Source organism: Prionailurus viverrinus, chromosome C2 (genome assembly GCF_022837055.1).
Source record: "Prionailurus viverrinus isolate Anna chromosome C2, UM_Priviv_1.0, whole genome shotgun sequence".
In the NCBI taxonomy this organism is placed as follows: domain Eukaryota; kingdom Metazoa; phylum Chordata; class Mammalia; order Carnivora; family Felidae; genus Prionailurus; species Prionailurus viverrinus.
In genome coordinates, this window is record NC_062569.1 from 98560912 (window position 1) to 98580949 (window position 20038).

General features: G+C 36.2%; 1 protein-coding gene and 1 non-coding gene across 26 annotated transcripts in view; both read left to right on the forward strand.

Moving 5' to 3' along the window:
- The window catches only part of ZBTB20 (zinc finger and BTB domain containing 20), a 767438-nt gene that overhangs the window by 368352 nt on the left and 379048 nt on the right, over positions 1–20038 (forward strand). The window lies entirely within an intron of this gene.
- Positions 17453–17606, forward strand: LOC125175866 (small nucleolar RNA SNORA62/SNORA6 family). The gene has a single exon (XR_007156029.1). It is a non-coding gene; the product is annotated as a small nucleolar RNA SNORA62/SNORA6 family (small nucleolar RNA).

Sequence of the window (20038 nt, forward strand, 5' to 3'; positions counted from 1 at the left end):
TCATAGCCATTCAATGCTCTAGCCTTCAAACTATGTGGCTTCTGGTTATGGGGAAAACTGAAGGGATTATTTAAGGCTCTGTAAAGCCCTGCAAGACAGAACTTTTTATTTGTTTTAATGGAGATTCCATATCTTTAAAATTTTATCTGTTTGTTCTTACTAAATTTGCATGTTTTAGCATTTAGGAAAGAATACAAATAGATCTGTTTGGTCAGAATTTTTACTTAATTTGGCACTATAGGATCTATCGGAATAAGGAGTCTTTTACAAATTTTGTTATTTTTTTGTTCTCTTTTTTATGCATGTGCCCAGCTGTCTTCACAAAACTAAAATGAATTTTAAAAACATAAGTGAACAGTTCCATTTAATATGTCTATTACATGTTGCATATGAAGTACTGGTGCCATCTGATCTAACCTCGAAAATTCTTGAGTCCATAAGGATAAGCAAGAAATATCCCATTGCTAAGAATTTTTTGTCATATGAAAGAAAATCTCTCTCTTATTCCACATATTCAATTTCCTTGTCATTTTACATTATAAATAAATAACAAACCAATTTGGCACATGCCCACCGATTAAAAATAAAAGTTGTCAGAGTGAGAGGGGAAAGAAAAAATATGAATTATTAATTATAATATTAAGCAGCACAAAAAAGCCTAACATGAAATGATATCACCAAAAAAGAGATTTTATCAAAATGAAAGTGGGACAATGATATAGTCTTTATCATACAATTTGCATTGTTGCCATTTTAAGCCAGAAATATATTTACCATACCTAGTGCATTTATATCAAATTTGATGAAAAGATATTTTAATCATGACAGAATGATGAAGTTATTTATAGAATAGTAGGATTAAAGGAAAGCTCAATTTTAAAGTCATACATTAAATCATCATATTGACCTGGTGGTTATATTCACTATGACATCATACTCTTGCATATTGTTATTTTTAAAATGTCCAAATACTGAAAAAAGCAACAATACTTAATAAGAAGAGAGAATGATGTTTTTCTTTCTAAGATGATTTTAGAAGTTTATATAGCTCATATTGGAATGGAGATGAAAGCGTTTTGGTGGTTTGGGGTTTTTTTTGTTTTTTTCCTACATGGAGATTTCAAGTGAATATACATTGAGTACTGGTTTACAATTAAACATAGTTGGGGTTTTTTTTGGTTTTTTTTTGTTTTTGTTTTTGTTTTTTTTTTAGCAGGGAAAAGTGATTTCTTCTCAAGAAAGGAAGCTATCAGGGTTTTAATGGAAATACTTCAGACTATGTCTCTCTGAATTAATGTGATCTAACACTTGTGACTGACTTAAATTTTCTTTTCCTAATTAGGCCAGCCTTTTGTTTTTGGCTTAAAGACTTCATTTTTTTATAAGGTTTCGCATGGTTCATAAAATGTCTTTAAATTTCATTTGGAAACAGTGGCAATTCTGAAAACAATCTACACATTTAGAGTAATCTCATAGGCATTATCCACTTAGATTCTCAGGAAAAAAATTCACATGTTGTTCCCATGAGTAGCATGTTTGGTTCTATTTAGCAGTATTTTTGTTTTAACACTGTAGACTGCTTCCTTGACTTGGGTTAAGTTGTTAGTCCCATTTCAGCTGGTTTTGCTCATCATCTTGATATTTTATTCTCTCAAGCATGATGTTATAGTACCATCTTAATTTTTAGTTTTTAACTGAATTTACTGCTTGTGGAGGTTGAGAGGCAGGTCCATATCTAGGCACAAGGCAAAAAGTTATAAGCCTGTATGCATCTTTGCAGTAAAGCAGCTATTTGTTTTTGTTTTTGTTTTTGTTTTTGTTACTGCCTACTTGAAATGTTTTTCAAACGGCTAAATTCTTAGAGTCCTATTTAAGAAAAGCTTTTGTGTCATAGAATACCCTGTCCCAATGTCTGCCAAATGGGTTCTAACTTTAATTTGTCTTGCCCATGAATTTCTAACTTTGCCTCTTAAAAATATATCATCCTTATTGCTATTTCCATCAGCACCAAGCATTTTTTCCGGCATCCCATCTATATCAGTATATTACATGAAGATGTTGTCCCCTCAGTGCAGGTAAAGCAGTAATGAAATAAAATGTAGTAAAAATTTTCATTTGTCTTATTTCTCTTTCTTTTCTTACTAGTAGTTTCCATTTGATCAGAGAATATCAGTCCTTCCAGTGTTACTGTCTTGTGCAAATATTCATCCAGAAATGACTTCCCTGGCTCCTGTAGTCTAAAGAGTCTGTTCATTAAGCTTAGGCCTTCCTTGTAAATCATGTAAGTTTCATGGCCTTCCTTTTTTTTTTCTTTTGTTTCTTTGGGGTTCACTGATTCCCACCATGTACAGTCATTTCACAGCTGCTGTCATCAGCTGCTCTCCCTTGGTGTGATTTATTTTTAATAACATTCTTTTTTGCCCAATTTTGATAACCATTAGTCTCAATAAATTCCTCATAATTTTTAGTTCTTCTTTGAGTTTTACTTTTTAAATCACTGAGTAGGAACAAGAAAATAACACAAGCATTCAAAGAAAAGCAAGTACAGTACTATCAAAATGAAGCCCTGCAATCCTATCTGATAACATTCTCTGATAACATATCAGAGAACATTCTAGAAACAAAGAAAAAGAAATCTAAATAGAACATTATTTTTTTTTAATGTTTTAAAAAAATATATTTTTTTTTTGAGAGAGAGACAGACAGACAGACAGACAGACAGAGTGTGAGCCGGGTAAGAACAGAGAAAGAGGGAGACACAGAATCTGAAGCAGGCTTCAGTCTCTGAGCTGTCAGCATAAAGCCTGACACAGGGCTTGAACTCACGAGACATGAGATCATGACCCGGGCTGCAGTCGGACATTTAACCGACTGAGCCATCTAGGTGCCCAGGTGCCCCATAAATAGAACATTATTCTTAAAGGGAAGAACATGTAGTTAATTAATTATGAGTAAAGTCAGGTTATAAGAAAAATCAGAAAACAACTGGCTTTTAGGTGCTGAGCAATTTTAATAAATATAGTTAATATTTATTAAGAGCATTTTATGTTCTAGGCAACATGTTAAACAACTTTCATTCATTATTTTATACGTTTAATTCCTCTGACAAATCTACAAGAATCAGCATTTTAATTATTTCTTCCATTTTATGGAAGCAAAAGGCTGAGGTTTAAACAGCTTAAGTAATTTGCCTAGGGTCTCATAGCTAGGACTGTGGAGCTCAAACAGAAACTCAGGTACATCTGTAACCTTTATGCTATGGTACTTTACAAGTTACAGCCTTTAAAAAATAAATACATGCAAAATTCCAGTTTGACTACTATATAGTAGAGACCACAAAAGACCTTGAAGTCAATTTATTATTGACATATCCTTCGGTGTTAAGAAATTTTGAAATATTTCCATGGTAGAGCATGGTTCAGGTTTTGGAAAATGGATCTTTCAACTCAGGTTTGCTAGTTTCATTCTCTGTAGTGGTGAAAAGTCATTTTTGGCTCACTCTTTTTTTAACATGAAATAATGACTGATTAATGTTAGATAGCAAAAAAGTCTTCTGGAGTCTTTTGACATATATATTTTGAGTAAATGTAAAATAAATGAATAAATGTCCATGTATTACATAATTAATAAAAGCAGTCCTTAAATAAAGAAGTTTCCATTGACTTATTTTTTGGTTAGTACTGGTTAAATTTTAAACTAATATATTAAATTCTGATGATCTGGCTTTCTAAGACTATCTGGTAAATTTCATGTACTCAGTAAACTTAAGACAAGGTGACTTTTTTGGTTGCATGATGTTTTCATGGTAATCTATTCCTCAATGTAAAAATACCATCTTTCTTTAGCCTGAAGGGATAATAACCAGTATATGAAATCTAGTTTGGGCCCAATATATCTGCTGTATGAAATGTTCTAAGCCAGCAAGTCACTAAATTCAGAAATTGAGTATTCTGGAGCCAGATGCATGAGAATTGTACTGCCTTGAATTGGAGAGTTCATGCAAATTTTCTGATCCAGAGATTTTTCATATTTCTTTTAACAACAGAATCCTCTTTTCAAAATAAATGATTGGAGCCTTTATATATGAACCAGTAAGAGTAGTATTTTATTAAACTTGTATTATAAATTAAAATTATGTATCGTTTTAATATTATAAAAGTCAATTACTAAGAATATAAAGGTGAATATGAGAAGAAGTGGAAACTCAGGACTGGATTATTATAGCAGACTAAGCTCAGTGTATTTTTGTATGAGGGATGGAGTACTTATGGCGTCAAGAAAATCATGAGATACGCGTAAGCAATTGCAGATACCAACAGTTTTTTGTTTGTTTTGAACAGCTGGCCTTCTGATATCAGGGTCTTAATTTGAGGCCTACATGAAAACTAGTTAAACCTATTGTATGCACTTATCTATTAGCAACACATTAGTCTCCAATATGTTTTTTAAAATTACATAAATACATTTAACCCATCCCCTGCCCATCTTCCTTCCAGCAACCCTCAGTTTGTTCTCTCTAGTTAACAGTCTGTTTTCCAGTCAAATGGGTGATGGGTACTTGGAGGGCACTTGTGATGAGCAGTAGGGTGTTGTATATAAGTGATGAATCACTAAATTCTACACCTGAAATAGTACACTGTATGTTAACTAACTGGAATTTAAATAAAAACTTGAAATAGGAAATAAAATAAAATTACATAATACATTTAATTTGCATGCCATTTTTATCACAATTATAAATTTACATTTTAATTAAACATTTAACAGTTCAGTCATCTCTTTGTAATCATCTGTTTGTGAGCTTGGGGACCATGAAGCATAGTTTGAAAACCACTACTTTGGTTCAAATTTTTAGGAAGTAACCTTATTTTTTCCTCTCTGTTCCTCTATTATTTGAAGACAATTCAACCCTTTGGGGATGCTTTTTCTTGTGGGTTTTGGTATATTTGAATTCTTTCTTCAGCTAGAGGTTAAAGTCCTAAAGGGCAAGAATCTTGTTTTTGTTTCTTTGCTTTGTTCTCTTCATGAGACTAATATTACACATTGTGTATAGACATGGGGTTCGTTCAGTCATAGTTACCATCTGTGCACACTAGAAAATTTGCAAAAAGGGCCCAAATCACAGTTTCAATCCCCCTCTCATCTATCGCTCTATGTTTCTACTTCTGTTCCCACATGATGATGTTGATAACAAAAACGGTTCAGTGAATTCTCTGGGCTTCCAGTTTTCAGAGCTTCCAAGATGGGGCTGTGAATCCACAAATTGTGGCTTTTGAGGGTGGCACTTTGAAAGAATGAGTGCTGGAGGGGTGGAATAAGGTTCAGGGACAGGACCTTCTGATAAACTAGAGCAAAGGGAAGGAGGGGGAGGAGGCTTAGAGGTAGAGAAGAAGTGAAAAGGTGAGGTAAATGCTAGTGTGGAAGAAGGAGCCGTTTACGTGATAGAGGCAAGATAGTTCTGGTACTACTAGTGCCTTCTCTGAAAGCATTGAAGTGTGCAGAAGAGTGGCCAAAAATCAGAATTGACTCTCTGGGCCACAAATACAAAATCAAGTCCAAAGAGAGAATGTGGCATAAGCTATGGCACCAACCAAATGATATCAGAGCCAGAGCAAGAAAAACTTGTGTAGAACTCAGAATACGCTGTTGCTTTCCACCCTTCCGTAGGTTTTGGGTATCCAGGTAAGCTTATCCGTTAGGGAGCTCCCAGTATGAGCGTCATGCCTCACTGAGACCACTACTTGATGAGCCAGTGAGAAAACAAAAGCAATATAGTATGCTGTGAATTCACAGAACCCAAACTAAGCCTGTTTATACAAATAGGTAACATTTCTACTTACTTACTTGAAAAAGATCATTTTTTTATAATATAGGTGTTTACATAAAGCCAATAAAATGTCTTGTGTGTGTTAGAACATTTTGCTTTTATGTGGTAGACCATTTACCTCCTCTTCAGTGTCTGTTGAAACATTTATTTCCTATTCTCTATTTCATTCCTGTTGCAGCATTTATGTATGATTTGTTTGTTACTTTTATCAGTTGATCTTGCCCTCCCCATATGCTCGTGTCTGACTGGCCTAGTTTCCCACATTCAGTATGTGATCTCTAGCCCTTCTTAAATATTAATTAGTGTAATTGAATTCCCTCCAGTATTTCTAACCTCAGGCACCTGAATCTTAGTGTTTTTATTAGAAGTGATTTGTGCATTTAAAGTCCAACCTGCCTTCCCATTTCCCATCCCCCAAACAACTTTTCTTGATTAGGTAAAGGTCGGGGTACATGCCTGCCTCAGAGAAGGTTTCATGGGAAAATAAAAGTATTATATGTCACAACCTTTCTCTGTTAAAGACTGAAAAATACAAAGCTGTCTTGAATCTTTTGCAAAGAAAATCATCCAGAGTGAATAAGAAAAGGATGTAACCGTGTCCAGGTGCACAGCTAGAAGTCAACAACAGAAGCCAGGCAGAGCCATGCATAGAGATGGAAGCAAAGCCTCACCTAATCACAGCCCATTCTCCACTGGCAATACACCCAGGCCCAAGGACAACACCTTAAGTTCCTCTACTCTTTTAGTTTGCAGATCCACCTCTGACCAGCTTGCCATCTCTGGATGCAGTCCATGATTACACATGAGTGACTCTCTTCCTTGGCAGGAAATATGAAAAAGGAAAAGGAGAAGAGCCTGAAAATAGGGCTAGAGAATCATAAGCTAGTGAGAAGATTTGTCAATAAGATGACTAATTACTGCCATTCATATCTGAGGAAAAGCAAAAAACAAACAAACAAAAAAGTTAGATGACTAGAGATGTAGAAACAAAAAAGTTAGATGACTAGAGATGTAGAATATGTTCTGATTTTTAGAAAGTAGAAGAAGGTAGTTTATAAGGACAAACAACATGATGTCGGCCCTGAGCAAAGGCCTAGAATGTATTATTAAAACAATAAAGCATAAAGCAATGGTTTATGATTCCCCTGGAAGAAGTGGTTCTTGCTAGAAACCAGAATGGCTTCAGTGAAAGCAGGTCTACAATATGTGATCAGATCTTGCCTGGTTAGATGTACAGATGGATTAGTAACTGGTTGAATGACCACACTATTAAGTGCAAATAAATGTCTCAATGTCATACTAGAAGGGAGTCCTATGGAATATTTCAGGAATAACCTAAGCCTTCTCTTGGCCACCATTTTTTTTCAATTACTGGGATGAAAGCACGTCCATCAGAGTTGCAGATGACGTGAATCCAAATGCATAGAAAAGTTGTCGAATTAAGTAATCAAATTCCAAAGACATCTCGGAAAATTGGAGCAATGGGATACATCTAGCTAGAGGAAAGTTCTAAAATGAATAAAGGCCAGACTTTGTCTTCATATTTTTAAAGACTATTCATGAGTTATATGGGTGGTATATGGCTTAACAAGCCAGTATAAGAAACCTAAACAAATAGGAACATCTTCAGAGGAAAGTGACCAGAATGATAGGGAAATGAAACATGTGATACAAGGAATGGTTAAGGGAACTGGGATTGTTTAGAAATTCATGAAGAATGGGGGCACCTGGGTGGCTCACTTGGTTGAATGTACAACTCTGGATCTCAGCTCAGGTCATGATCTCACAGTTTGTGAGATCAAACTCCACATCGGGCTCTGCACTGACAGCACAGAACCTGCTTGGGATTCTCTCTCTCTGTCTCTCTCTGCCCCTCCCCTGGTGCTCTTGCTCTCATTATCTCTCTCTCAAAATAAATAAATAAACATTAAAAAAAAGAAATTCACAGGGCCCCTGGGTGGCTCAGTCGGTTAAGCGTCTGACTGTCGGTTTCAGTTCAGGCCATGATCTCACGGGTTCATGAATTCGAGCCCTGCATTGGGCTTTGTGCTGACAGTGCAGAGCCTGTTTGGGATTCTCTCTCCTTGCCCCTCCCCCACTTATGCTGTCTCTGTCTCTTTCTAAATAAATAAATACACTTAAAAAAATAAAGAAAGAAATTCTTGAGGAATGAATATGATAACTATGTTCAAGTACACTAAGGACTGTCACATGGAAGATAAATTATGTTGTTTCCTGTGACTCCAAGTAGAACACAAGCCAGTGGTAAAATATACAAGAATATATATTCAGGTCAATTTATAAAAAATAACTTTGTAACACCCTTATGTGCTCAAAGCTGGAAAACAGACAAGAAAGAAAAAATATTACTCTGGAAGACAAACCTAGGTTAAATTTTGGTTATGCCACTTATCGTTTCTGCCTCTTTGGGACATGTTTCAAATGTCCCATAATCTGTTTCTGTACCTAATAAGTGGATTTAACCAATTCCTACCTTGTAGGAAAAGTTGTAGAACTTTAGCACCTGTATTAGTTTGCTAGGACCACCATACCAGAATATCATAGACCAGGTGGCTTCAATTACAGGAATGTGTTGTTTCTCAGTTTGGGAGGTTGGAAGTCCAGGAATTGAAGTGTCAGCAGAGTTGATTCCTCATGTGGTCTCTCTGCTTGGTTTGCAGAGGGCCTTCTTCTCACTGTGTCTCCTCATCCCTGGTGTCTCTTCCTCTTTTTATGAGGGCACTAGACATATTGGACCAGTGCCCCACCCTCATGGCCTCATTTAACTGTATTTATCTCTTTAAAGGCCCTATCTCCAAATATGGTCATACTGGGGGTTAGGACTTCACATGTGAATTGGGAGATTGAGGAGGGGTTATATTCAGTCCCTAACAGTCCCTAATATCAACAAATATTAACTCCCCGAGACCAGAGTGTTTGAGCATGGACAGCCACTTTGCAGAGACGCTTTACAGGGTGTTAAAGCCTTAGGTAATTATAATCTATAATTTTAATGAACTCCAACACTAATATTCTGTCATTATAAAAATAAAATCTCCAATGGAGCATCACCTCTGAAATTCTGCAATGCCCTGAAATGCTCAGTCGGAAGGTAGTTGTTCAGTACATACAACAACCTTCTTTAATAAATGTTTTCATTTACTATTTGAAATTTCAGTCTAATTCACAAATATTTACTCATATGCTAGACCTCCCTTAACTTCTTCAGCCCAAATTCCCGAGATGCATTCTAGGTGAAACCTCTGTGTCTTTTGTGGGAAGACCTTGCTTTGCCAAACCTCCGAATGCTCTAAGTCAGAAGTTGTGCATATGTAAGTGAAGGGAGAATGTAACTATCTTAAAACAAAAAGGCAAAATAGGGAAGTTGTACGAGTAAATGCATGTAAAAAGTAAAAATAACAAGAGGTATGTTAATTTAATCCAAAGGTTTCAAAGTCTGAATCTATGGCTTTGAGGCTTTTGAGTTCAGAACAACAAATGAATGATTTATTTTGTTCATACATGCAATGCTGTTATTCCTCATTTTAATATGCATAGGTATTGGCCCCATGCTTAGAAACTAACAGTTTAAAGTTGAACCTATGCTAGAAGCCAGGCTCTGAGTTTGGTTAGTCTTTTGGTTTGTCTTTCTTATAACGAGTATTTCTGTGGAAATAGGGCTGTGTTGTCTCTTGTGTCTGTGTGTAGTTGGAGTTACCTTTAAAAGCCAGTATTCTAAGCCAGTGAAATAATACATTCTCTTCTTTTTCTCTTGACAGACTAAGTAGTATTATACAGTAGCACGTCTTCTCAAGGAATGTATACCTTTTTTGTCAGATGAACTAAAAACAAACAAAAAACCTGAACACTAACAGTGATTGTAACAGTTGGCAATTGAACATTGCCTCCTCTTCAGAGGGCCAGTTACTGTAACTAGACATTTACAACTGAGAGTGGGGTCTCTGGTTTGGAAAGAGCATGGCAGCTTGAGCTGGATTACCCGTATCCCAGCCTCCTAGCTCTGCCACTTGTGACCTCGGGCAGGTATCAGATTCTTTGAGCCTATTCCATGTTATGTAAAACTCTATATTTGGGCTTCTTTTCAGGTCTGCACAGAGTTTGACCCAATGTAATTTATTTCCTTCTTTGATCCTTAATTCTTTCACCTTCTGATAGGTATAATATTAATCCTTTCCCTACTTACCTATCCCATGGGATTGTCGAGACAATCAAATAATATGATGTTTGTGAAAGTGCTTTGTAAACTGTAAAACACTGTACAAATGCTATTTCTTTCTTCTTATGAGTGGATGGGGATGCTTAACTAGAAATGAAATTGGGACCAGCCAGGAATTAACGTTGATACTGTTTCCTAAGAGACGTTAGAGGCCTCATGTTTTTGTCTATTTAAATTGCCTGAACTGATCTGTAAAATGAAGATCTTTAACAAGAGGCATTAAAGTTTATTGTCTGTTTTTCTGTGGTACTTCCCAGGGAACATAGGAAACATTTTTTTTTCCTTTTATTTTTTTCCCCTGTATTTTTGGGCTGCTGTCTATTCTTAAAAATACTAAGACAAATTCTTATCCTTTGAAACTGTGGGGATCTGGGCCCATGGTGCTTACTATCATTATTTCTGTTGCACTTGTGGTAATTGTTGTTATTATTAATTATACTTCATAATTATATAGCTTCTTATTTTAAGGAAAGATAAATGGCTAGAAAATAAACAAGTTGCTGTTATAGAGAGATTTTTGGAGTTTCAAACATTTTAAATCCACTTTTGACCTTTTTTGCACAAAGACTTCTACCTGAATCTTCAAACAGAACATTTTTTTGTTCCACCATTGAAAATAAAATACTAACTAGTGAGATGGTGTCCTCAGAGTCATGCATGAGAAAATAGGGTCAGAGAATTTCATTTCCTCTTTCTGCCTTTTAAAATAATTCTTAAAGTGTAGTTACTAAATAGTGGAAGTCTGTTTAAGAGAGAGATTTTGAAGCAGGAGGTGGAAATAGTTAAGCAGTGACATGCACCTAAGAGGGAGTTGAAAGTAGCTTGAGGATTATGGGGCAGGCAATCAAGTGTAACACGGGTACAAAATGTGCGGCATGGATCGATAGAGGCTCTCTAGAATAAAAAGTCCACCCACCGTCTTTAATCTCTTGGCTCTATTATTTTCAATTCTTGAATAACCTTAATGCTGATGAAGTGTTCTCTGAGTTTCCACGCTGGTTGGCTTGGGGTCCCGTGCGTCACGGGTCTCCTCATTCCCACAGTTAAAGACCTGAATTCAGTAGAGAGACGAGGAGTCAAAGTAAGCATTTGTGTTTCCTTGGGTAACTTCCATGTAGGTGACTTGGTATGCAAAGGAGGATGAAATTTTACAGGAAATAAAGAAGGTATTCAGTTATCCAATTATTTCTTACTTTGAGGAAAACCCTCCTCTATCCAACTGTCATCATCTTCTAAAGCAGTGGTTCTCAAAGTGACCAGCAGCATTTGCACACCTGGGAATATATTATAACGCAAACTCTTGGGCTTCAGCCCAACCTACTGAATGGAAACTTCGGGGTGGAGTACAGCAGTTGGTGCTTGAAGAAGCCCTCCAGGTGATTCTGATACAGAATACAATTTGAGAACCAGTGTTCTAAAAAGATGTTGAATTACACTGGGATTATATTGGAGCAAGTAAAAACTCTATCAAAAAAACAACAGTGACTTTTGGAATTTAGAACTCTATCGTTTTACCCCAAGTTATCTTTTGTAAACTATTTCACAGTTGTATCCTAAACTACTGAATACTTTTTACCTCGACCTGCTGTTCATATCAACATTTGCCCCCATCCTAAAATGATCTTTGTGTCTCTTTCTAGACAAGTTTTTATTCATTCTGAATCATCCAACTCAAATACTGTTCCTTGCAAAAACTTTACCAGTCATGTCAGCATTCTCTCAGTTTGGTTTTCTTAGTTCTCAGTGTCCATACTGTTCATGTAAGCCTTATGACATTTCTTGGAGACCTTTTATGATAAACTGTCAACTATTACAATAAACATTGCATTTATTTAGTACCCACTATGGTCACCACAACCTTCTCAGAGAGTGCTGTGCCTGAGTTGCTGAGATCTTAAGTTTCTTACCCTAGCTCACACGGTAAGTATTAAAAAGAAGATTCTCCTTTAGACTTACTCACTATGCTATATTATCTAATAACATTGATAAACTTTTCTCATATTGGTATTTTTTTATTCTCCCCAGCTTAACTGTATGCCCAATTGCAATTAAAGACCACAATTCTCTTGTCTTTACAATAACTTTTAGAATGTAGAGAATTAATGCATATCTGTTGGCATATTGTATTACAAATTCTAAATATTTCTGGAATTTGTCTGGCTTTTTCTTTGGAAAATCGTGAAAGTGAAGGTTTTAACATTTCCTCTTAGATCCAGAAAGCTGTCCACTTATAGATTATCTTTATTTTAGCAAATTAATTCATCGATTGCATTTAAAATATTCAATTCACAATTGTGCATTGATTCTTATCAATTTTAATAAATGCATTTCAAGAATACTTTATAAAAATGCCTTTAAAGGAGGGAATAGCTACTTTTCTTATTTAAAGAATTTACCAATTTTCAGGAAGTTAGTTGATTGTTTTATAAGAAGAAAAAGGATAAGTTGAAAATGAATCTGACCCTTGCCTGTACACTTGCATGTACATAATGGTGATGGAAAAAAATGAAGATAATATTAGCAGCTAAATAGTAATTATTCAGGAAGTGTATTTCATTGAAAAAAAAGGTTTTTTTTACTCTGTAAGCACAGAGTAAGCATACTCTGTGAACATGTTATATTTGTGCATTATTTAAGTTCACCTGGCTGAATTCTTACCTAAGGAAAAGAAATCTTAGCCTCTCCCAGGTACAGGCCACAATGTGTGACTATTTGGGGGATAAATATTTGGCCAATTTCTATTGCTTTATAGCTGTTCCATCATCGTGAGGATCCTCAATCCTAAGTCAAAGTCACATGGATGGTTGCGAAAATGCATTTTCCTGGATTCCATCCCTACATATTGAATTATAATCCCTGGGATTGGAGCCCAGCAAGTTACATTTGTAACAATCACTTCCAGGTGATGCGAATGCACAATTAAATTTGAAAAGTCACTTTTATTTGGATTAATTCTTTTTTTTTTCCCTCTGGGGGATCAAATCTTCCAGAAAACTGAGGAGTGAGTCTCAACACTGATGTCTTTTAGGCAGAGAGCTTCAGTGACAACCTTAAGTTATTATTGTATTTGCCTTCAACAGACTTTTATTTAGTTTGGATACTTTTGTTTGCCAGGTACTCTTATCTAAATTAATCAGTTCAAAACCCAAATCATTCTGTGATATAAGTATTCTTGGCCCCATTTTAAAGATGAGATAATTAAGGCTTAGAGAAGTAATTACCTTCCTGAAGGTCACCCAACTAGTAATTGGATTCAGTTTGACTCCAGAATGTGTGTTCTTAAACTCCAAAACAGGAGTGAGTCACAATTTGAAATCAGATCTTTTCAATCCTGCCTTTCCCTTTTTAAAAAGCCAGCTGCACAGTAAAGCTGACAGCAGCTAATTCCAGGTTTGTGTCCAAACTCTGAGATATTATGATGTTAGTCCATAGTCGTCCTTACATTATTGACTGGTAGCTGTAGTGTTATCATGTGACAGGCTCAATCAGTAAGCCATCACCTTCAATATTATCAGATGGATCAATGGAAGCATCATCAACATAAACCTGTCTGATAGTCTTCCTTGTCTTCTATTGTTCTTAAGAGACCTGATATATATTCTATGCAAAGATCACTACAAAAAGGTTTTTATCATTTTATTAAGGGATTTTCTACAACAATATCAGGCTTCATTTCCCTCAACAATGCTTTGTTTTGATAAATCTTTTCCAAATACAGCTGGTACCTCTGTATGGTCAACTCAATGGTTTTTAACCTTGGCAGCACATTCAAATCACCTATGGACTTTTAAAAATACACAGATGCTTGGGTCTAACTCCTACAGATACTGTGAGTCATGGGGTCTGGAGTGGGGGCTGGACATGGATTGTTTATAAAGCCTCACAAGTGCTTCTATAGGCATGTAGGATTGAGAATCAGTGATCTAATTCATTACTTGGCAAAGAATTTGAGAATATCTTATTTACTAAAAGAGCAATTGAAGGAAGCAAAATCCCTCCGTAAGTCCTATAGTGAGTCCTTGGAAATAAAAGTGGAACTCATGAGCAGCTTGAGAAGCTGTTGCTTGGGCTATCCAAATATTCAGATTTGACTCTCAGATAATGAAAAGGCAAGAAATAAGAAGCCATTAGAACATGGTACTAAGTGGAATTATGAGAAACCATCTGTAAAATGTTGTGGGGTTTGGAAGGACCTGTTCTTTTTAATAGACATTTTTGTAATAGAAAACAGGGTAATGGAAATAGCAGCATATTTTAATCTATCTGCATTTCCTTGAGATAAAAATAAAATAAAAGGGAAGGGCATAACCTTGCAAATGTATCTTGATCTCATATTATTTTTGCAAGATAGACAGATATGGGGCCACTAGTCAGCCCAACTCAGGGCTAGCTATCAAATCAGAGCTCACTCTTCAAATCCCAGCACTAATCGAGATGATAAAGAGCTACCTTTAGATTAATCCTGCTCTGGACTTTAGACGAAAGATACTGCAGTTTAATTACTGAGTGAAATTCACTTTGTCTGATCTGCCTGTCTTTGCTGTAATGTAATCAGCATCACCCCCATCTGAAACATGGGGCTGTGAGGTCCAAGGACCTGTGTGATTGGAGGAAATAAAATGATGCTCAAACAACAAGCAGCCGCAGTGCAGTAATTATTCAAACCTTGTTTTCATCTGTATGTCATTCTCCTATTGGCTTGTCATGACAGCAACTGAAAAAAGGATGGGAGAGCATGTGATTGAAAGGGAGATTGACCTGAAGGAATCAGACCAGGTGTGGGAGGGAAGAGCCAAGCTATATAAAATCTTAAGGCTAATTAAACTTGGTTTTTCTTTAATATATATCCCACTGGCTGTTCCTGATCCCACAAGTCCAAGCTAAACCATTCAGCTGATATGTCTGTCTGCAATTAAAATCTCCCCTTCAGTTGAAGCTCTATAGTTTTTACTTCTCTGAAAATAATTTACTTTTCTGTTAAAACTGGCAATTACTTGACACGTTTTTTTCCTATAAGTCTCACTGTAATTTTTAGAAGTTAAACTCAATAAGAGAAGAGGGTTGCAAGTTTTCTTCTGTCAGAGATACTGGCCTTTTCAAGCATCCTTTCTAGGTTTTCATGGACCCACTACCTTTCATACGGGAACTGAATCCAGAAAGGTACCTGGCTTCCCTGTGAACTGTTACCCCATCTTATACAAAATGTTTAAAGTAAACATTAGTCCTTTAGTTAGAGAGTGGCTGAGCCAGGATTTGAACCAAGATTTGTCTGACTCTGGGCCAATCTCTTTTGACTGTACTCTCCTTCCTCCCTTTATTCTCACTAATTTATGGTTAATACCCCTCTAATTGACTCATTTAACACATTGCTAAGCACCTCCTATATGTGTTGTGTTATACTCCACATATACATTAGTGAAACCTGGAAGGAAGAATCACCTTATATCTATCTTCAAAAGCTTTTAAGTTTGGTGGTTCGGTTGCTTTTGTGGCTTTTATTGTATGTTAACATTTTTTAAGTTTATTTATTTATTTTGAGAGAGAGAGAGAGAGAGAGAGACAGAATCAGTGGGGGAGGGGCGGAGAGACAAAGGGAGAGAGGATCTGAAACAGGCTCTGTGATGACAGCAGAGAGCCTGATGGCAAGGCTTGAACTCACAAACTGTGAGATCATGACCTCGGCTGAAGTTGGACGCTTAACCAACTGAGCCACCCAGGTGCCCCTGTATATTGACATTTTAAATCCAAAGAGCGATTGGAACATTAAGAACAAGTGCAAAATATGAAGTCCAAAAGGTCTTTTCTATTTCCCTGTTTTTTTCATAGTATCACAAATCTATCCATCACCGCAAAATCTCAGAATCAGAATTCCCAAGAATCTTAAGTTCTTATGACTCATAAAATATCAATCATCAAGTCCTGTCAAAATTTGCCATATATGATCCAACATCAAGACTCCTAAACATCGATGTTAAGCAGGCAAGCTATGGAATCAGATGACCTGGGTTTGAATTCTGGCTTTATCACTTATTAACTGTATAACCTTGAAAAATTTGCTTAATCATCATCTTTAAAAAGGAAACAATAAAGTGACTTGCCTTTTAGGATTGACATGCAGATTAAATGTGTTAATGTACATAAAGCACATAATCCAGTGCCTAGTACGTAGTAGGGGCTTAATATTATCCTTTCTTCCTTTACAGTGTCTCTAGAACTTTTCATTTCTTTTCTATCTCTACCAATGCTACCAAGGTCAGATATTTATCTCATAGTGCCTGGGTTATTGCAGTGGTTCTCCCTTTCTCTTTCTCTGTCATTATTTCTGGGCTTTCCCTGTTTCAATTGATTCTGTCTACCATTCCCAGTTACTTATACTAAAATACCACTGTGATGATGCCAGTGCCCTACTTATAAGCCTTTAATAGACCTCTTTTGCCTATAGAATAAAGTGCATTAGTCAGCCCAATATTCAAGGACCCCTTCACATTCCGGACCTAACCTATCTTTCCAACATTATTACCTATTATAATTCCCACTAACTTGTTTATTTGTTGCTCCCAAATATGTCTTTCAATTTTCTGCTTCCATGCCTTCTCTCTTGCTCTTCACTTAACCTGAGTCTTATCACTTCCTGAATCTTACACATTTTTCTTAGTTCAAGTGTATTTTTTCACTGTAGTGAAGCTTTCCATTGTCAGCCCCGATATAAGAGGTGATTTTCTCTAAATCCCTATTCTGAATACTGAATTGCCTTGTATTGCAATTGTTTTTTGAGGTTATTTCAATAATTAGATATTAAGTACCTCAGACACACGTCAGTGTCTCAAACATAATTTTTTTCCAGTGGCATCCAAACAAACCCAAATATAAGTATACAATGAATATATGCCAAATGAATAAGAGGTCTCCATTTGGAGTTTCTTCCTTGCTCTAACCACCTTTTCTTTCCGACAAATCACTTTGAATTTTGTCCTTTATTCATAGTGTATGTCTGTGCATATTTTGAAACTTCTCCCTCCTTGCTCCCCTTCTCTGATCACTCACTTACAATGCCTTTCTGTTCCACAGCCATCATGCTATCCCCTCACCCATCGTGTTCAGTCAGGCTACTAATAGGCTCTGGTTTTTCTGTTCTAGTTCATTCTGTACTAACTACATCAATGCTAGGGTGATACTTGCTTATCTATAGAACAGAGATGATAGAACCTGCTCTTTTTATTTTTGGGAGTTGTCAAAAATGATAGCATATGTATATAGATATGACATTAACAGTATATGACAGTATTTTATAAACTGCAAAAAGCTTTATAACCATAAGGTATAGTTTATAGTGCCTAAATATCTTCGATTAAGCATTCATTCATGTATTAAATATGTACTTAAAATATTCTGCACATTGTTGAAGCTTGGAATTGAGGCCTCTGACTGGCCGATGAGCTCACAAGTGTAGGTTGTGTGCTACGTGAGGGGTAAGTCTTTCACTAACACCACAAGGATCTCTGGCCCAGTGAATGGAGTTCAATAGTAATTCTTGCTACAAGTACAAAAAAAATTAAAACAATATCAACAGTAAGGTTTGATGAGCTGTATCATATTTCTTGTATCTAACTAAGATATCCATGTCTATCTAAGGATTGTTCCTTCTGCATTCATGGATTTCCTCTTTTTCCATCTAATCCCACCCTTCTTTTGAGCAACTCACATTATGTAGCCTCAATCTATCTACAGGGCAGATGAGAGTCTTCCTTAAAAGACCTTCACTAAAAAGACTCTATTTTAATGTTTTGTTTTTTTTTTAATCAGCAAACAGGACTGTTATTTAGCAGACCGACAGGAAGAACCTTAATAATTCCTAACCACCCCTGAAACAGCATGAAAAATGAATCAAGCTTATCTTACAACACAGAGATCAAAATTGTGTAAATTATCTGACCATGTGGATTTTCTTGAAATTTTTGAGCCAAAAACCTAACCAGAGGACAATATTTATGATAACACCATTCAGACGTTGGTCCACTGCCTAGATCCAATTTTTCCTTAGGTGCTATGTTTCTATTAATCAGGAGATGAATTGATGGACAGTGGTGGTGGCTTAGAACTTGAAATCATAGTCCCTAACAACCCAGTACTGCACAGAGGCATTTCAACTTTATTTTATTATTATCAAATGGAACCAGGACAGGCAGATCAGTCTTCATTCCATGGTTTCTAATGGCAGAGTGGGCCCAGAATGTTCCACAGGAGGTTCAGTGGCAGGCAGGCAATAAGGGCCAGCCAGCCTTATATTGTATAGCTTACCTATGTTGGTTTTAAAAAAACAATGTGTCCATATTCTGGAAGCACATACCTTTATTGTCCCTGAATTCCTGTGGACATTATCAGTGGATTCATATTCCCATGAATTTTCTATTCCATGAGATCTTGACCTCATGGCTCTAAGTTTTGAGATTTTGATGATAAGCAGTAGGTGTCTTCCAGACTCCTTTCTTGTTTTCCCCTTCCTTACCCCAATTCTACACATCATCCAGCTGCCACCAAAATACTCCCTTGCCTAACTGTCACTCTCTTCCAAGGGGATCTGATATACCAGAGGCAGCAAAATCTTTATTCTTTTCTACTGGCCTTTTGGCTCTTCCTGCTTGTTTGGAGTCTTGAGTTAAATTTTTCAAGTTAATATTTAACTCATGAGATAACTGTTTACAAAATTGTTGGTTGGCAATCAGGGAGTTTTTCCCCTGGATTAATATGGTTAAAGTTTAACTTAGTGGAACAGCTCATAAAAAAAAATAATAAATATATGTATATAATTAAATAAAAGTATTAACTCTGGGAATTTTGCTGATATGTTTTCATGATTCAAAATGGAATATTTGTTCTAATCTAGATAAAAGAAAGACCTTGGTTACAGACCTGGCAAGCTGACTGTGGAAGAATTTAAGTAGAAAGGAACGCCAGAGTCTACTCCTGGGTTGCAAATGACATGCAAATAATGAGAACATCCCTTTTTTTTTTCTTAAGAAAATACCCTGTATTCATATTCTTGGTAATATCACATTCAAAAGAAGTTGTTGGGAATCTCTCCAAACAGCATATTTGGCTAATTTTAGGCTTTGATAATCCCTGTGCTATCTTGTGATATTTTGTCATTTCAGTGACCTTATGTGTTACAATGTTATCAAAACTTAGAGACAGATGTGTGGTGAAATGACTCTGTTCAGGTATTGCTCTTCGGATGTATTCATAAGTCAGAAAGGGCTGTTTCTTCTCCTGAGATAAAGGCGAACTCAAGCTTCATCTGTCGATTGCGAGAGCATATATTGTGTTCTTACGAGAAATCTTCCTGCTTTTGCTAGGGTTCACAGGTCCAACCTAGAATTGAAATCATATTCAAGTTGTTCTGGGTTTTCATCTTTACTTCTTGCAATGTAGACCTCAAAGATCAACTGTTGGAAGAAAGTGGGTGGAACAGTTAGGTAAATCTGGTAGGACTATGAGGGGCTGCATATATGTGCATTTCAAGTTTAACATGTGCTCTGAAATTCTGTGCCATTGAAGATACTCTGTGTTTTGACTATATGTAGAAGTCTACTTGGCTGGTTTCTACTCAAAGGATAATTGTCAGTTGTTAATAATTTTTGCTGTAAGAATAAGTGAGCTTGAAGCCATTTATTTAGAAGAACCGGATTTTCTGCTCTATTCTGCATTTCAGAGTCATAAAGCCAGACATTCAAAATCTGGATATCTCACAAGCACCTTCTAAGATTGTTGTTTTGCCAAATATGCTGTGTTTATCCCAAGTCAGAAGCCACTTAAGGTAGAATTATAAGTAATAAATTTCAAATCTGAAGAGACTTAAATAGGTTTTAAGTGCCCAATAAGGTAGGAGGAAGAAGTAGAAAGAGAGGTGTCCCAGAAGCTAGCCACAGTCTCAAGTAGGAGGAATTTGTTAACCATGTTAAGTCGCTGCTGAGAAG